The sequence below is a fragment of the Gavia stellata genome, chromosome 5 (assembly GCF_030936135.1).
Source record: "Gavia stellata isolate bGavSte3 chromosome 5, bGavSte3.hap2, whole genome shotgun sequence".
In the NCBI taxonomy this organism is placed as follows: domain Eukaryota; kingdom Metazoa; phylum Chordata; class Aves; order Gaviiformes; family Gaviidae; genus Gavia; species Gavia stellata.
The window spans coordinates 9553498-9573113 of NC_082598.1; positions in this window are offsets into that span (position 1 = coordinate 9553498).

Below are 19616 nucleotides of genomic sequence, written 5' to 3' on the forward strand. Positions count from 1 at the left end.
CTACGGTTTGACACAAGCAGAGCTGAGTGTCTTTTTCATCGTTTCCCCCAGAGATTTTTTGTGCTGGGTGCTTCAGAGATGTAGGAGGTTACCTCAGTGTCTGTAACGCTCGCGGCGGGCACTCAGAAACTGGGGGTTGGTATGCATACGTTCATATTCCCTCGCGATTCAGCTCATTGTTATTTAAATACGAAACATTAATCAATTGCCTAAATCCCAGAAGACCGAGTGTTTTGAGCGCGGTGTAAAGGGTTCATTTTAGTGTCTAATTGAAATTAAAGCACGGGAGTTGTAGGAGTGCGTATCAAATTCACCTTCTCTCTTTCTCCGTTTTTGAATGAAACAGTTTTCTTTACAACATTCTTCCTTTAAAGGAGGTTGTTTACAACCTGATTAGGAGAGCAGAGCAATTGTTGCTGAGGTGTTTTGTATTTCCTCAATATGGTGTTGTGGAGTGTTACACTTTATTGTGTCCAACTTTTACTAATATCCGAAATGCTGAGTGTCTGCAGCTCTTGGGTGCTACGAAACACTGACTTTTATCAGCGTGCAAGTGTTTTAGAGCAAAGGGTTTCAATGTGAATAAATTATATATTAGTACATTGGGAATTTTTTTTCCCCAGCTAATCATTTAAAATGTGTGTGCAAATGCACACACAAGCATTTTGTTGGTACTATCAATGTATACTCAAAAATAATGTGATTTAAGACAAAATTTTTGTGTACAGTCAGCTGACATTTTAGAACACAAAAATCAAAGTTGAGACAGTTTTTCTAGCACATAAATTGTTCTGTCCAGAATTTTGGTTGACCTCTATCTCTGTATGTTAGTTCAGTACATAGTTGTGGGAGAATTATTTATCCACAAGTAACTTTTCATCTGTTAGTTTGGACAGAAAAAAAAATGTAAATAAGAGACTCGGATAAATCATTAAATTGAAAACAGACTAGGAAATGAATTAAGCAAAAGGTTTTAAAAACAGCTGTAAATGAATGGTATTAGTTTAGACATATAATTAACATGTCACTATCACTAATAACCTTTACCCTCCATTAATTATACCCAGCTGTTTAAAGTAGGAACCAATATTGGCAAGACTTAGGTACTTAACTGTAGTGCAAAATCCCCTTGAGTTTACTGGAACTATTTGTTTCATGGCAGGAGAGTGAGCTTTGGATTGCGGGTGACGTGGGATAGAGAGTGTGTGTTCCTGTACCTTACGTAGCCCCTCATAGATTTAGGTCTGATTTTACTTAAGGGCATGGACTCTACTGTGAGAAAGCATTCTCAAAATAAAAAAGCGCAAAGTGGCACAATTGTGACAAAGTTCCCCAAACCAGTTGGTGAGGCATAGCTTAATATCTCACTCTTAACCCTGCTTTCTGCTGTCAGCTGCTTTTGAAATGACGTAGTGTAATTACAAAAAAACCTAGTAAAGCAAGGAAAGCTAGCAGTGTTCTCACCTTCAAATGTGAGGAGAAAAATAACCAACTGCTTTTAAAGATGGGTTGGAGGAAGTGAATCGGAGTACATGAAATGGTTTGCGCAGCTGGTTGTCTTCAAGCGATAGCTAACAGAGAGAGTTGACCTAGTTCCATGAGATGGCATGAATGGTTTTTAAGCATCAGACCTGATAAATGCTCTACAACTCCATAGTGCAAAGTGTGCAGTTGTACAGCCTCACATGGACTGAATGTTTTTTTGAAAGGGTAACTTTATTCTGGTAAACTTTGTGTGGGATCAGGTACTGGCTTTCTCAGGCAATGCCAAACTGCGCACTGATGGAAGCTAAGGGAGTATTATTACATACTTTCTTTGTTCCTGTGCTTTCCTTGAGGCATCCATTTTTGGACACTGTCAAGTGTTAAAGCTCTGAGCTGCATGGCTGTCTAGTCTGAGCTACTGTAATTGCTTCTATGTTCTTATCTGAAGTGTGACTTGAAAAGAGAGCCTATTCTGTGATATGTATCTGGAATATAAGGTTTTGCATAGTCAATTTGGCTCCAGTCCTATCACCTGCAAATTTGTCCCTATCAGCTGTTAACTGAATGGGCATGCAGATGCTGTGGAGATTAAGCCAAAGTGCCAGCTAGCTGTGAGAGCATGCTTTTGTCCTGTCTAGTTACTAGTACCTTAACTTTCTGTTTGAATATGATAAAGCTTTATTTATTTTTTACTTAAATTCTGCTTAGTTTGAATAGTGATTTTCAGAGTAATACGGCAAATATAAAAGTGGTGATTCCTCAGGGATTCCTGGGGATAGAAAGTGTCTACTTGATTTCTCTGGAAGTGCTTTATATCCCACATGATGTTGCATTACATAGTTAACTGTCTGCAGAAGTTTTCTCCTCTAAGTTGCAAGTCCCTTTTTCAAAGTCGGTGATGTTGAATATCAGATTATTGAGAAGAGCTGGAGCATGCTACAAGATGGACTTGGGGGAGACAACCTCTATTCACTTGCCCAGTTGTGACAGTATTCAAATAAGAAACAGACATAGGCAAGGATTCATCTCTTTGAATCCACTTTATTATTGTTTTAAGAGAGATGTGACTTTACCTCATACCAAAACCAGTGCTCCAGGAATTTCCCAACCTGCTGTTTGTCTTGCTACCTGTTGAAAAATATACATGCTGAGGGGAAATAGTGCTGTGCTACTGGGTGCAGAGTGCTGTGTTCCCTATCAGACTCAGAATAATTGTGTATACTCAGAAGGACGTTACAGGGATAGAGCCTGGAGTTTTCCAGTTCAGGGGAAGCAGCAGCGCACCTCAGCTGGGCACCCAAGTTGAGGAGTGGTACACTGATACGCAGAGGTTTCAGGCTGGTGTTGGCATGCATTGAGCTCTCAGTGAACAAGAAGGTGCTTTTACTGTGTTTTAGGAAGTGCTGAGGCATGTGCAATAAATATGGCATTAGCATTAGCACTAAGTTCCCACTGGCATCCCATCTTGCAATGGCAAGTATGGCAGCTTCTGAGCCAACAAGGCTTTAGGCTGTGATTCATGACATGACGACAGGGGCCAGCCCAAGAAGGTAGACAAAGCAGTAGTTTGTGTATTACCATAGAATACACCATCCCGCCCCCGCAACATTTCCATCAAGGTTGAATAACTGAGCTTTTCTGCAGTTTTGCTTTTACTTTCATGTTTGTAACTGGAGTTCTAAATGCTGCAACTTTTTAGCACATTCAATATTTCAGTATGTTTTTAAAGTGCAGTTTTGCAGGTTTTCGAAGCCTAATAAGAGGACAAATTTTATCCTGTGGTATCAGGTTGACACATAAGTTGTCTGCATGGTTAAACCTTTAGAGCTGTCAGGGGCACTCATGGAGTAACTGGTAGTAGTAACAAGATAATGTCCTTTACGTTAACTGGCAATAGAGGTTTGTCAGTGGGTCAAAGGTGCACATAATTTTAAGGAAAATCCATTTCACTACCTTTGAATATACAATTGAATTATCATTAAGCAGTAGTGCATTTTATAAAATGGTATTTACTGTCATTTTTAATACCTGTCAGTACATTTTTATACTGATTCAGTTCATAAAATGCTGCTCATTATGAGTTTATGCATTTGCATTTTGTGTGAGTGTATCATTTAGTGTGGGAGTTTATTTGACCCATCTTAAAACTTTGCTGTAGTGATGGGATCTGAAAGGAAACATTGTCTGAGAATTTAATCAAACAAAACCAGATTATCTAACTTCCTCAAGTCAAATGGGAAGCTTGCTTATGTTAACCTCTTGTGTCAGCTATGACACAGCCAGCTACCTTCCCTGGCAGGCAAAGTCTCTTGAAACTGATAAAACTCTATTCTGGCAGGAATAAAGATCAATAAAGATAAAAGCTATGAAAAGTGTCCTGGATACGTCTTCTCTTGTGAATTGGCGTGGCATGATGGGCAGTAATTATTGCAATGGTGCTCCATCTGGCTACCTGTGTCCAAGATTATGCTTACATTGTTGTCACACCCTCTTACGACTTCAGCCACACGATTCTGTGATTATTTTTCCCCCAAATAAACTTCAAAATGGTGTAGTGACTTCAGACCTGAGATTATAAAGGCCCATGAAGAGTGAGAGGTAGAACTCAAAACAGTCATTTCCTTTCTATCTTGCTCTAGAGCAGTTTCATTTGATACACTGCCACTCTTGGGCTCTGACACCTAGTAGTAGCTAATGGGGCCTGAAAACTGAAGGTTATCAACAGTGATGAAACGATTTCCTTGAAGTCTCTGCAGAGCAGCATACCTCTGTGACAGGTCCCATCCCTGAGGAAACACAGCCATCTGTTTGGAAACTCCCCTTTTACTTTCCCCCATCTCCATGTGTCACTCAGTAGTAGCTAATCAGTGTGGTGGTAGTGCATCATCCTTAGGGTTGCCCTGACTTCATTAGTATGCACTGCTTTGGAGAAGGTGCTGCCCTCATAGCTAGCAGGGCATATGGGGTGATTAATGGGATTTCCAGATTTCACTAGAGTCTTATTTGCTTCCCACATTTGACCTCAGATGTCATCAAAAGGATGTTTGTTCTCGGGGCTGGTGGGCTTGTCTGAAGAGTATTCCTTTAGCTTTTTCTGGACATCTCTGCCTACAGCCATTGCTGTTGCTGCCACTGACATAGCAGGGCTGCTCACTTGCCTTTGCCACCTCTTAGGCTGCCTTTCTTTCGCTCTTGATTTTACTAAGTTTTTAATGTATTATTGTAACAAAAGGAGGCATTTAAATAGTTACTTAAAAAATAAAAATATGAATGCAGAGCTCAATTACCTTCTCAATTACTTTATAATAAACAAGAACACAATCACTGTGAGCAGTACAAATATCATTAATCAGGCAAAACAATGTGCAAAATTAAAAACCATTAGGGGTTTTGAAAAACCGCTGGGACCTAAAATGCGAAGTGCTGCACCCAAACAAACTTGTTTTTTTGAAGTCATATATTTGTGCATGCATGGTGCCTCAAATCATCTCTGCCTATGATGATATGACCAAATGGTAGAAATGCCTTGTTTTGTAGATAAGGGATTCAAAGGAATCATTCAGGATCATCTGTTACTTGGCATCCCATGGCATATGCTGTATAAAATGTGGTATTGCTGTTTTGCTAGAAGCAGTAATGTTTCTAGCAGTCATCACAATGATATTGTGCTTCAAAATGAGGGGTATTAAAGGCAGGTGGCATCAGGCCACATTGAGACAACATTGTGATCTCTGACAAGGAAGTCACCAAGTTTTCAATGACGATTGCTTCCCTCTTCATTACCTCCCAGGGACTTAGTTTGCCAACACCCGTATGTTTCTCTCCCCTTTTCTCTCCCTCTTTATTATGTTTCAGAAACTATTCTTTATATTATTTTTTTTTTTTATCACTCTTTATGCCTGCAAAATTCAGGAATGTAGGACTGGATGAGACCTCCTACATCACCACTTGCTTTCACGTGCAATATTATTACATCAGTCTTTGTATAAACTATTAAACTCCATTTTGCAACTAGCTTGATTGTTTTACCCTGCTACTGAAGGCAGAAAACTATTCCAGAAACTCACTGCTTTGGCAAGGATTGCTTCCTTCTAATTGCCCAGCTAGATTATGCCCATTTTTATGAAAAGGTGCTCTTTTTCTTTCTATGCATACTGGATAAGCATTTAAAGTAGAATTTAGCAGCCTCTGTGAAAATTTTTGCTCCTAATTTCTCTGTTTTAACAACTGTGGGATAACACCTTCCCTGCCACATCTCTTACGATGGAGTCCAGGGTACAGTTTGCTTTATTTGCAGTGAGAGTGCACTGTTGGTTTAAATGGGCTCATGTTCGGCCTGACATTACCATGATCCCCTGGTCCTTTTCCTGAGCTGATGCTCGGCCAGTTTCCTGCCTGTCCTGATGCCTGGGGTTATTCTGCTCTATTGAGCTTGAGTGTTTGTTGGCCTAATCCTCAAATTTATCGAGATCTCTCTGGATTAAGTTCTGCCAGTCCTCATGTCAGCCACCCCTTAATTTGGTGTCCATAAATTTGCTCAGGGTGCATTCTGTGTCATCATCTGGGCCTCTGATCAAGATGCTGAATGCTGTGTTCTTCACTAGCTACATGTCAACCATTCATTTTTACTGGTTGAGCCTGGCGGTCCAGCCAATTTTCAAACCATCTGACAAACGGGTGGCTCAGCCCATGCTTTCTCAAAAAAGACCATTTTTGTGTCACTGTATAAATTAAAGTAGAAGATAACTGAACATTTGTAGATTTTTTGGCATAGATCCCACACTGAGCACTTTGAGAAGATTTAAAAGCCCAGGAGACATAGAAAGGACATGCTAAAATATTCAGACAAGAATTAGGGTATCTAAATCTTACCATAAAGTCATATTGTATTGTACATACCTTGTTCCACTGTTTGAGAGTCTCCATGTGTGATACAGCTGGATGTTCTAGGTGTGATTTAAGAGATGTAGGTATCTGGGCCTGAAACTCTTTCCATATTTATGAGTCAATGGAGAACCTGGATTTCACAGTCCATCTCTGCTTGCTCTGGATCCTGGTCAGTATCAACATCAGTAGCGACACAAGATAGAAGTACTTGGATTTACAAGCTGATAACTCCCACAGGCAAATTTTCCTGCTTTTAATGGTGGCTACTGATGCAGTGAGCTTTCCAGAGTTACTGCTGATGTATTCCTTACTCTTACAATTAAAAGAGACATTCCTTATGGCAGTATTTGCTTATGTTCCGATTGTTTCCTTCATTTGTTGATATTTGCTTCTGTATTTGTGCAGCTTGTTGGGCAGGATTCCAGTGGGACGGCATGCACTCCTTTTCTGAGGACAATGAAATCAGAGCTGAGTACCAGACCATACTGACACTTGAGGCTTGGCTGTACAGACACAGGTCTGCTGGTACCGGAATGTGTCAGAAACTGGAACACCAGTGCTTCAGGCTGTAGAGCCAATCGGTAAGTGTGATAGAAAAGACAATTCGGGTAGCCAGCAAAATAATGTTTTTTTACCAGTGGAACCGCTTAGCAATTGCAGAACGATGGCTTCAGGGTAGTGTTTCAGTAAGACATGCTTGGGCTAATAGGCATTGTTTGAGTAATACGTTTTCCAAAGAAGTTCTAATAGTAGTGCATATAAAGCCAGAGAATTAAAAAAAAAAATCATTTGATGCAAATCATTAATCATAAAATTATACAAATTAACCCACAATAAATTTCAAATGCATCCACACTTTCCAGCTTGTCTGAATAAACAGTAAATGTCAGTTAGCGCCTAGCAATAAAGATTTCTAGCGTTAGTTCAGATACTGCTTTGAGAACTGGAGTCTTTTTGAAAGACTTTTTGGGAAAAAGCATAGAGACCTCCAAAGAGCAAGACAAGATATGCATAACTGAAGAGCCTGGCTGAAATCAAAACATCGGTCATAGTTTAAGGGATACTCTGAACTTGAACTATAGTCGCTTAAAGATAAAATGGACTGAAAGCTTTTCAAGTGTTTTCATGCCAGTGAATTTTCTCCACCCATTTTTGTGTTTTTACAATGACTCTTTAAAGTTTTTTTATTTTTGTTCTTTTCATTGCTATGAGAAAAATCCAAATAAGCAGGGGAAAATTACTAGCTTTACACAGATTTAGAGCAGCGAAAGTTACTATAAATCTTCTGATCTTTTTCAGTTGTAAGTTATCTTAAGCTTTATTAGTGAAGGAAGGGTTCCAAATGGACAGGTTTTATTATGTCATTTCATATGTCCATTTGTTTGTTAATATTTATCAACCATAGAAAAGCGTTTCTTGTAAATGCTTTACTTTTAAAGTAATACTTTTGTAGTCTATAAGAAAGGTTAGGCTTGTAGGAAGACATCATTATATTTTATCAGATGTGATTGGACAAATCAAGCTTTCCAGCTTACTGTCCTTATATTTGGTCTGATTTCATCTAATAAAACATAATGCCTCTTCTTACAAACTTTCTTTTTCAGTACAGATTTTCTCAGCATGGCTGGATTTCCTCTAGAACTGTAATAATTGGCTGCAGTTTTTGCAGGCAAACTTACAGTATTTAGTATGTGATTGTTTATGAATTATTGAGACATTGCTACTCTCAGTACAAACTAATATTGCATGTCCATTATAGACCCAGTAAATTAACTTTTTAAACAATTTTACTTTTCCATGGATTTTGGATGAGTATTTTTTGTTTCACTCAGATGTGCTGAGAATTTTCTTGCTTTTTATGAAATTATTATAACTTTAGCAAGACTTTTGTTGTATTTTAGTAACTGAGGTGATGTCCTGATGGACACATTTACAGGGAGCTTTAGAACACCTGAACTTGGTTTACAAGTACTGTTTGTATCTGTTGGTATGGTTCTAATTGCCATTGGATTTTACTGACTCAGTCCCTGATAAAATGGATTCTCACAGTTTTATGAGATTCGTACATGTGTTACCCTGTTTAACAAAGAGGCAGCTAAGGAGTAGGATAGACAAAATTATATGCTTAGGGCCAGGTAAGAAAACTAGATGAGGCAGGTCTTTAACTCAATTCTCCAGCATCTGATCGTTGATTTTTACTCTACATTTTTCCTCTTCTGAAATTTAATTGGGCTAAACCAAGGACGAGAAAGCTGGAGTTAAAAATAATGTTGTACTCTTAACAATTTTCAGTTGTATTAATGAGGGGGATGTTTCAATCTAGCTTAATCTGTTAATCCCTTTTTTACTGTTGGGTGACGTAAATTAGCTTGAAGGAAGATATTTTGAAATGGATTGTATTGAGACTTACGTAGAAGAGTTTTTGATCTACAGCTCTCAAAGCCCTTTTCAAAGGCAACATTATGGACTTAGGTTTTCAAACTGATGGAGGAGGGGAGTGAGAAGAGCAGAAGAAGGAAGAGAAAACCCAGGAGGAAATTAGAAAACCCAGTAATTACAAAAAATATTTTTTATTTCAGTAAATGTTTTGGAAAAAGTTAATCATAACAATTATTTTCACATTATTTCTTAAAATATCTTCAAATCCTACTTTTTTAAATCAATAGGAGACCATCATTGAGTTTAATGGCAAGAAGATCAGGCATAATAGGAAGATACTGAATACAGCAACCTGACCGTCAGGTATAATTGACTCACTGGTACTATGCTGTTTCATAGGATAATGATGCGTATGTAATTTACTGTGACTAGATGGAATAGATTGTATGCTGACATGCGGAAAGCCTGGTAGTGCAATTGTATCTTAATTACATATCAACTGATATAGAACAAGGAAAGTAACTCCACCATTGAACTGGGTACCCAGCTTCTTTGCAAACTGCCAAATGCAAAGCTGCCAGATACCTTTTAAAGATCTCAGTTTATTCCTAGCACTTAAAATGCAAGCCTTGAAACTGAAATAGAAATATCACAGTCTTAACCTGCAGGCCACACAGAACCTTTCCACAGTAATTGGGGGAATAACGTGGTAAAATGCTGATGCTGGTGGGGCAGGGATAAACCAGTTCTTCGCACATTTGACAACATGGCAGGAAAATGCAGAACAGGGAATGAGCAAGCAAAGGGAAAGCTGATCTCAGCCAAGCATGTGGTGGTGATGAACATGAAAACAATGGTGGATTTAAGTTTTTTTTTGTTTACTGTCATTTGCTATTTGCTTTTTCACTGTTAAAATCTTCACAGGTGAAATGCTAAAGGTCCTGATGATTCACATACAAACCTTTACAAAATTGATTCCAGAACCAGCTTTTCAGAATAGCTTGCAGGAATCCAGGGAGGAAGCTCAGAGGAGGGCAATTCAGTCACACGTGCAGAGATGATGGGATTGTTGCATCGTTGAATAAATTCAGTTAAAGGTCTTTGGAAAACATATTTCTGGCAGCTATGTGAGGTATGAGGACAGATGAAGGTGGGTATAGAGAGAGATCTTCTGTGTAAAACCATAAACATGAAAATCCTTAGCGTTCTAATAGCTGATTTACAAGTGTGTTCCTATCCTGTTGGCTGATGTATTGGGATTGTATCTTACCTCCTACACCTTGAATTTAAGAGGCAGGATCTGTTACTGACAGCTCAAACAACCCATATCCTGATGAATATAGAAAAGGAGCTTAAAGACCAACCCACTGCAGTGTGACAGACCCAGGACCAAGTGTGTCAACTTCGTGCACTGAAGCATGGGACATAGATGCTCAAATATTTTAGCTACAGGCATCAGTGTAGTGTTCCAAAGGGAATAATTAGCTAAAATAGCGCAATACTCTATATTAATTTACACTTTCCCTATCTCTTTAAATGTCTCTCATTATTATCTTAAAGTCTGTTTATACATGGATTTGCACTGCCTCATTACTGTTTGACAGTAGCTTAGTTCAACTAGTTTAAAACTCTGTGGACCCTTTTACAATACTAATATTATGATAAAGCTCGCTCTGATAAATATATAGGTTTAAACTAATCCACAATAATCAGGGTTAAAGTCTCAGAAATGTCAGTCTTAATGCCCTTTTAATCTACAGGGATTCCTTTTATGGGTCTTAATGCTTTGTTTCACATAATGTATCTTTAAATGCCACACAAAAATCATATGAAAACTTTTAAGGCTGCTAAGTCAAGCATTCTGAAGTTAGCAAATGCCAGAATTAATGTTGTTTGCAGAACTTTGATTTGCCTTCCCTTGTGTTTGATTGCAAGCTAGTAATTAAAGACATGAGCCCATTCAGTGCACAGAAATGGTGGTAGTCACTCAATGAGCAGCTATTCAATATTTTGTTCTCTTTTTGATGCTTGATGTGGGATTCCGTGCCTTACTGCTTACTGTTCAAATCCTGCTCCAAAGACAGAGTTAGTAATTTTGTTACGGACTTTTCAGTGGTATACGAAAGTGTAGAAGCTGAGAGTTTTGCAAACAGAATTCAAAGTATTTTGATAACATCCTCATAAAGTAAGGAAAAGATAGCATTACAGCTCATTACGTTACATTGCAGCTACACTTTTAGCCATAAAAGAACAAGGTTTGAATTTAGGCTTTCAGCAAAACCCTGCACCCAGTTCATGGCCACCCATGAAAAACGTGTTTTTAAGTGGCTAATTTAGTAGTCTGTGCGAAAGACAAAAGCAGAATCCAGTCCTTCTGAGCAGTATATGAACGCCTTAGCCAGCAACCGCTTTTTCTCTTCCTGCAGTCTTTGTGTTCACTTTCTGCAAGAAAAGAGCCAGGATCCTCTGGACAAGATCTGATTCATTACACAATCCTGAGTCATCTCCATACCATTCTGTGCACTGAGTAGCTATATACAGCTCTATACCAACAAGCTAGATATGCTTCCCTAAAAATGATGGAAAAGTTGCAGGAGGAGAGAAAAGAAAAAAAAAAAAAAGCCCATCCCTGTGAGTATTTCTAAGTATTTCTAGCAGGCCTGATGGTCCAGGTATTTCCCTGCCTCTCTAACTTGATGTGGCTTCAGTGACTGCTTTGGGCAACTGCGTGTCTGTGCTGGCGCTGAGTGTGTAGGGTAAATGGATAAAAAAACTACCCTTGGAAGATGGGTAAAAAACAGTTCATGAGGTGTGTGGAAGATGAGTTTTGAGATGGGGAGAAGGAATTCTGGTTGCCAAGAGGCTTAGGGGAATTTACTGGTAGGAAAAAGAGGACTTATTTACCTCTGGAAGGATGTGTCTTGCTGTTTCGCGCCACTGACCCAGATTGCTAATGGCGTGATCCTGACCTGTGAAAGATAACAGGATGCCCTCCATCCTGAGAGGTTAAGCATGGCACTGCACCGTAAATCAATGCACTGCTTCCCTCCTTAAAAAGACCAAGATAAAATCCATTCCTCTCTTCCTTTTCCTGGTGGGTGATGGAGTTAAACCCCCTGAAGAAGTGATAACACATAGGTGGGGATTGCTTTGCCTAAAAATTCCTACCAACAGCCTTCTCCTTCAGCTTCTTGATCTTTATATGACAGTGGCTGTGAAGCTGTTGAGTGCCTCTGCTGCGACTGTCAGTGAGTGATCAGTGCATAAACAACGTAATTCCTAGTAGTTTTCTCATGTCTGTGGTCCTCTAGATACTATTCCAAATGGCAGGCGAGCCTAGAACTCCTCATGGTACAAGGGTGCTCTCTAACTCCCAGCTTTTGGAGTGTGGTGCAGCAGACAGTGTAGGGTGGCACTATTAGTATCTTAAAGGTCTGCAAGTCTTTCCTGAGACAGGGACATTTTGCATAAGCACCCATGTGTGAAGTGTAAGGACGGCATGGTGTGGCATAAGGGCCTAGTTCCGGTCTGCTGCACAGCTTTGCTCATGGTTGAGTGACTGGGGCTACTCCAGGTGGGAGGCACACCAAAGTGCAGTCTGCATAGGCTGCATGAACAGTGACCTGTAAGGTGATCTCACGGCCAGACACCCTTAGGGTATATTGTCCTGGTGTTCCACCTGAGGGACCCATCAGCACCCTGCTAAGTACTCCCAGAGCTAGGTCTTGCAGACTGTTAAGGGCTTCAGGTCTCAAGGACCAATGTATCACTGGTGTAGGGCATTACAGGCCTACCAACACTGCTTTGATGGTGCTTGGAGAATTCCTGTCCCTTCTGCAGTACAGGCAGACAGGATCCCCCTTTACATTACCCAAATGCTGGGAGAAGAGATTGAGGACTCAGTGCCAGCATTGAGAAACAGATGATCAAGTGTTCGATGGATTTTTGTGCCCCAGGATGGGGCACGCTCAGTGAATCTGCATGCGCAGTAAATGTAAAGAACCTCTGGCACATGGAAGCTGAGAGTAACAGAATATTCATGGACTTGAGCTTACAAGCTCCCGTAAGTCTTTACAGAATGTATTTGAACTGAGATTTTCAAAGGTTTATTGCTTGGCCCAAATTTGTGCAGTGACTCATAGGAGCAGTGAGAAGCACATCCCCGATACAGATAGCTCCTCTGTTAAATTTCGAGGCTCTGCATCAAACTAGAAGGTGCACAAACTTTTTAATAGAACAAACTTGCATTTCTTTCATTAAGATGGGCATTCTTCCATCTTTTATTCTCATAGACAGCTGAACCAACATTTTAATAAACAAACAAACAAAATACCCTTCAGGTCCTCAGCAGTCACCCGGCACAGAAAGTGTCACTTGAACAGTTAAGGTTAAAAGTTGTAATGTACTGATTGTACTGATAATGAACCTAGTAATTAAAGTGTCAGGCTGCCTTAACTATGTGTGTCCATGTAAATAGCCAAACGGGAGTTATGACATGCAGTAACTTACTTTTACAAGCTGTTAATTCATGAGATCTTGTACTTCTATTTCTGCAGCTATGTTCCTCAAATCAGTTTAGTGATGCAAAGCATTAGTTTTAGATGAGTGAACTCAACCCTATATATTTTAAATGAGAGAAATTATTAATTATTGATTGATAATTATTAATTAGCCCAAAAAAGACTGAACACATGTGAAATATGTGAGCTAAGCTCATAGCAACAGTTTAGAACATGAAGGGATGCATCTTGCACTATATGGACTTTCAGGTTGTTTCATTACAGAAAACAAGCATAGATGTCTTTTAATTTCCACTAGATAGATCTGTCCAGATAATACCTGTTCTCATTTCTATAACCAAAAGGTGGCAGCATATTGTCTGCTTTCCCTTTCCATCCATACTAGCTCTAAGCTCCTAAATAACCTTACTTGCTCAGTTTGTCAGAATGCCAGGAAGTCCAGAAGAATCATGCTGACTAAGGAACACTGATGAGATCTTATGTGAAATCAACTGTTTATCACCTTTAAATAGAAACAGGAATAGATCAAGGACTGGTGATTTATTCTGTTGTTTCAGTGACAGGCTGATTGACTTTTGGAAATGTGAAGATGGGTTAAATTTCAGCTCGGTGGTGTAACTTCAGAAGGGACACCTACCTATAGAGCTTAAGGCTTTTATTAACAGTAATGATTGCTAAGAAGCCCAAGACAATAGTAACTGGCAGATACTATTGATCTGTCAGACTTTAACTCAGTTTTGTTCCTACTTAGGTACTTCTTGCTTTGGTAGCTAGACAAAAGGCCAGTGGGCATCCAAAGGAGTGGCAAAGGTAGGGCAAATACTTCATGCAGTGCAAATACCAGGGTGGAAAGGACATGAATATACCAGTTGAGTTTTGCTGCATGAGCGCATCAGTTCAGAGGCTTCTGGAAAGACGCCCAGAGACACCCATTTCCCATTTTGGCTGGTAAAGAGATCTGGAGGCTGAGGAAAGCATTCGGAAACATAACCTGCTCTCAGATCTGCAGGGGTACTGTATACTTGGCATGATGCCACAAGTACTCAGGAAACATGACTGTTACAGAACACTGCAGTGTGTGTCCTTAACAACTCAGATCACCCACATGTATATCAAACTGATTCCTGCTGTCTACTCTGGCTTCCCATACTCAAACCCAGAGTCTCAGTCATGATTTCCCAGCTGCGCCATGGCCTGGCCTGGGAACTGTAAATGATACTGCTCAGGGGTGTTGGCCAGAGTTAACAGTACTGTTCCTGAGGCACTATGAAGCTTTTTATCACAAGGGTAAATAAAGTCTCTCAACTTGAGAAAGCATCATACACTTAACTAAAAAAGCTCCCCAAACATCATATTCTCCCTCATAAGAGTAGAAGAGGAACAACAATACTTAAATGAAAATTTTACGTGATGTTAGCCCAGTACATGAATGTAAAGTACTAAAATATACACAGCAATGAGGCCATGTAAAAGCGCATATGGAGGATGATTTCCAGGCTTTAGGTTGGGTCTGTCATAAGTAGAGATAGATGCCTTTGAGGGAGGCTGGAGGATTTTGATGTGGTGGTTGTATCAAGATGCTCCTCAGCAGCACAGCAGCAGGTGGGTGGTTTGTTGTGCAGTATTTCTGTTGCTCTCTATTATGTGAGTAACTGCTTCTGGCCTGTCAGTGCCTTCAATTTGCCTTCCTATTTAATCTGTCCTCAGTTCAGTCACCTTTCTACAATGTCAGCTGGAGATGATAACCAACAAAAGGTGGCACACATGCTAAGCCCCAGCCACTGCAAGTCTGTTATGCAGGATGAAGGATGCCCTTTGCCAGTCACACTTGGTTTAATGTCTAGCATTGGAGACACAGCAAAAAGGGACTATAACTAATTTTCCTCTACGTACTTACAAATGCACAGGTGGGAAAATTCTCTGTGAATTGTCTTATATTTTACATGCTGTCAGCCAAGGAATGAGTTAATACAATTCAGCCATGCCAATATGAGCAGATTTCAAAGCTGCTTCTCTGTTGCTCCCTCCGTTTCCCACCTCTTGTTGAACAGCTGGTCTCTAGAAACAGAGGAAATATTTCTGTTTGGAGATTTCAAGATCGTCTTGAAAGGTAAAGGGCAGAGAGCACCTCAGTATGTTCTCTCCCTCCCTCAGTGTTAGTGCAGCTGGAAAATTGTCTGTATGACTAGTAAATCTCAGACCTTTTTAGACCTGGAATAGACATTCAGCACAGGTTCTATTTTGAATGGGAATCTATTTTCCTCTATCCCTTATTTTAAAAGCATCTGTAGTTCACAGCTACGCTCAAAACTGACAAGTCTGCGTGTCAAATGGAAATGCCAACATAGTATGGTGTGACATGAACAGCGCCCAAACATTTTCTTATGGCTTTTTTTTTTGCTGGTGCAACAAAGGTATTTTTTAACGTTTGTCTGTCTCAGATGAAGATGGGGTCTTAAGACTATATTTTCTTTGTTCTGGAGAGTTACCATTTCTGCTACCTTTATACCCTCCTCTTTTTCTCCAATGACATTTGCAATTTAACACTGGTTAAAAGATAGAAAAGCCAGAATTCACTGATTCAGAAACATCCCACACCACAATATCCAGTGTCTTTTCCACCTAGATAAAAAGTGCTAGCAAAACAGTAAAACCTGCATCAGATTTAAATGGCTGATCTCAAGATAAAAGGTGACTCATGGCATAATCAATCTTCAAAGATCATTTTTATGCAAAAGGTGACAGTTTAATCCTCTGTTAATTTCAGTGTTTCGAAAGAGGCAATTTTCAACTCCAGCTTGGAAGGAACTAATTGCCAAGTACAGCATTCTATAGCATGAAGATGGGATCTCTAAATATAGTGTATGCCTTTGCCCTCCAAGATACTTTTACGCTTAGAGCTAGGCCTAGTCCATAAAAAACCCCCTTGTTTTGGTACTTGCTATTAGTTAATGGGAAGCAGCAGGCTTTTTGAATAATCTAATGGCTCCTGACTGAGCCTAATTACAGCCTTTAAAAAAATATATCTGACACTTTCTCCAATAAATAAAATAGTTGAATAAGTGGAAACAGTCCAACTAATAAAAATAATTGATAGTAAACCAGCAAATATTTTCCTCTCTTTCAGAGTTTTTAAATTTCAGACTACATGTATGCTTTTATTTTATTTTTTTTTTTCAGCAAGCCTTAGGCAGAAAAGCAACTTTGCAGGTCTAAGTGATAATAATGAGAGGAGGCAGTCCTGAGGTTCAGGATAAAGAGGGCTACACTGCTGGTCTGGAAGTGCTTCATTTTTCTCTCCTCAAAAAGAGGGTATGTGTTCCTGCAGAAACCTGGCTGGAACCAGGTGATCCTGACTCTCAAGGAAACAATGTCCTGCAGCTGGCTGGCTAATGGGAGGTACTTTGCCTCTCTGGAAGGCAGCAGCTCTTGCTGGGCTCAGAACTCAATTTGAACCAGGAGCTGACAACTACTGCCTCTCACAAATGCCTCTCTAAAGAAGCTGTGGCTCCTGGCCCTGCACCAGCCCAACAGCATGCTGTCTGCCCACTTGCCATATTGGGTGTCCTGCATTGCTGATCTGTCTTCTAAATTGTGTGCAAAGCCCCTCTAGTAACATCAATACAACAGGGCAGTGAATCAAAATGTGCACATCAAGGGAAAAATGTTGAATATTTCTAGCTTTAAAATTGCTGAACAGATGTTCTTTATTTTTTACTCAAAACCATTCAAGTTTAAATTCAAAAACAGCTGAGCCAAGTGGGAGTGTGTCAGGGTCAAAAAACCCACTGGAACCAATGAGGAATGGTAGGCTTGTTTTGTTCTCACACCAGTGCATCAATTCTGTTTAAGGTGCTTTCTCTAAATTAACTTCTGTGCTGGGACAGTGTATGAAAAAATTAGCAATTGGAGAGGTTAAGTGAGGATCACAATAAAAGCTGTAATTCAGCTTTAACAACTCAGTATGCTGTAGCCACATTTATCTGCCATGTATAGTGCATGCTTTTTCAAACAGTGTAGAGAGCCCTAGTACCTCTTTGTCAAAAGGGTGCTTCATCTAATGTTACTTAAAAACCTTTCTTTGCCTCAACTATATTGTAAAGTTGACATAAATCCACTAGAAGGTATTGGTTTTAAAACTTGAAAAATATTTACTTCAAATTGCTTATTAAAAAATCTCCCCATGTGACAACTACATGCCCTAGATGTGAACCCATTGCCCCGTAGTGAGTCAGGGTCATATTAGATTAGACAGTAATTCCTGAGAGGTGGCTGCTCATGTTAGCAAAATTAGCATATCACAAGTGCACCATTAGCATAGACATTGCAGGAATTTTTGCTTTGAAAAATTGGATTTTTTAACCCTCGCATAATATCTTTTTTCTCCCTCCTGATGCAGTTTCCAGAATGTAGTGAGAAACTAAGTTAAAGATACCTGCTTTCTGAGGAGACAATGCTGCTTTCTGGGATAAAAATGCAGGATGCTTGCCCAGAGAAGATTCCTTGGCAAGAGAAAAGTATTTATGCAACTGAGAGCTCTGCCTTGTTACCTTCTTTCCTTTTTTGAGATGTGGAGATGAGAAGTAGTTTGTGCATTATCATAGATTCAAACATAGCACTTAAAATAATGCAGGATGGTACTGTGGGCTGCCCACATTCCTGGGCAGGGCGGTCCTTTCTGTTGCAGACTCCTCATCCAGAAGCAATGAAGAGGAATAACCAGGTGGTTACTGCCTTGTCTTTCCTATATCCCTAAAAATACATAGAAAGTTGTAGAAAAGTCAAGATGGGCCTCGGTGTGGAAAAGGTGGAGAACTTCTAGTGAGGGCCTTTTCAGCAGTCCTACGGCCTCCTGCTAATGGCTGAGGGTTCGACTTGGAGCCAGCTGTTATTTTTTGGGAGATGGATTGAGCACATTTTTCCTCGCAGCCCTACCCTGCCTATAACATTCCTTTTTAAAAAAATGTATATTTGTGTCTTACTGTCCCCAAATAGCTGATATGCACTGATTCAGCACAGTCCCACTACCCGTATTGATTTATTGTCTGATCTCAGGGAACCTACACCACTGACTATCTGCAGTATTTTGAGAGACTTCCACGCATGTTTGAAGTTCTCAAGGTGGTTACATGACTTTTAAAAACAGGAGTCTCTCTTTGTTTTACGTTTGGCTACATCTTTGTTTACAGTCTGCACTGCTTGGAGCTAGCCGTGTTAGGAGCAGAAAGCCAGCTGAGCTGATGCTAATTCTGGCAGATGGGACAAGCATGTAGTCATTCAGTGATGCTCCACGTTGCCCTTTACAAAGCACTGTATGATCCGTTCTGGCATAGTATGCCAGACTATCAACTACAAAGGGATGAGAAGCCAATGTGTTTGCTCCAGCCATCTTTCTAGAGAACAGTAGCATTTTGGCAGAGGGATAAGGTGGTGGAGAGGTGCACAAACAACTATTTCTTTGGAGGGTCGCTAAACTGCACTGAGACAGCTGAGGGCCCAAACCAGGGGTCAGCATTCACACACTGCAGCTGAGCATAGGATTGCAGGAGAACAACAAGGGCTGAGAGAACAAAGGATGTCAAATGGGGGACAAAGAACTAAGAGACAGAGATAGAGAGAATGAATAATTGTAGTAGAAGTTGTATAAGAGAGAAGAGGAGTATATGAAAGGAACAAGAGGCCAAGTAAGAAAGGGAAGAGCTTAGTTGACAGACACCGCTTTCCTTTTCTCTCAGCTGCCATACTGTCCTATGGACATCTCTAAGCACCCAGTAAAATATCTTCTGTGATTTCTTTTTCTCCTCAGTGTGAAAATTTGGCTGCACTGTAAATAACCTGCTCCCGCTTTTAAACATAAGCACTGTTTCATCTAGTAAAATTGTATAAGCATCTGTCCAACTCCCACACAGGCAGTGCTGAGTTTTGGAAGAAGTGTTCAGCTGTTTTGGCAGGCAGATTCACCTATTAGACAGACATGCTTAGGGCTTTCTGACAGTTCTGAGTTCCAGCATAACAGTGAAAATCCTGTTTTTCTTCATTTGCTGAGGTTTAAATTTCTAAAAACAGTAATCCACAAAAGTCATGGTAATGGGACATATCTAGAGAGTACCCCATACAACGAAGTTGCATGATGGCATCCCATTCCTTATGATGTGTCACCCTGATGTCTACATCCCTTTAGCAACACTTTGTAGTTCATAGATCAGTTCTAGACCTTCAAAGTCAGGATATCTGTTTCTTCCTCAGAGTGCTGTGTATCACTATTAACATATTTGAGAGGGTCTAGAAAAAATTATTTGTTGTTCACCTCCAAATACAAACCATTCTTGTCCATCACAATTATAC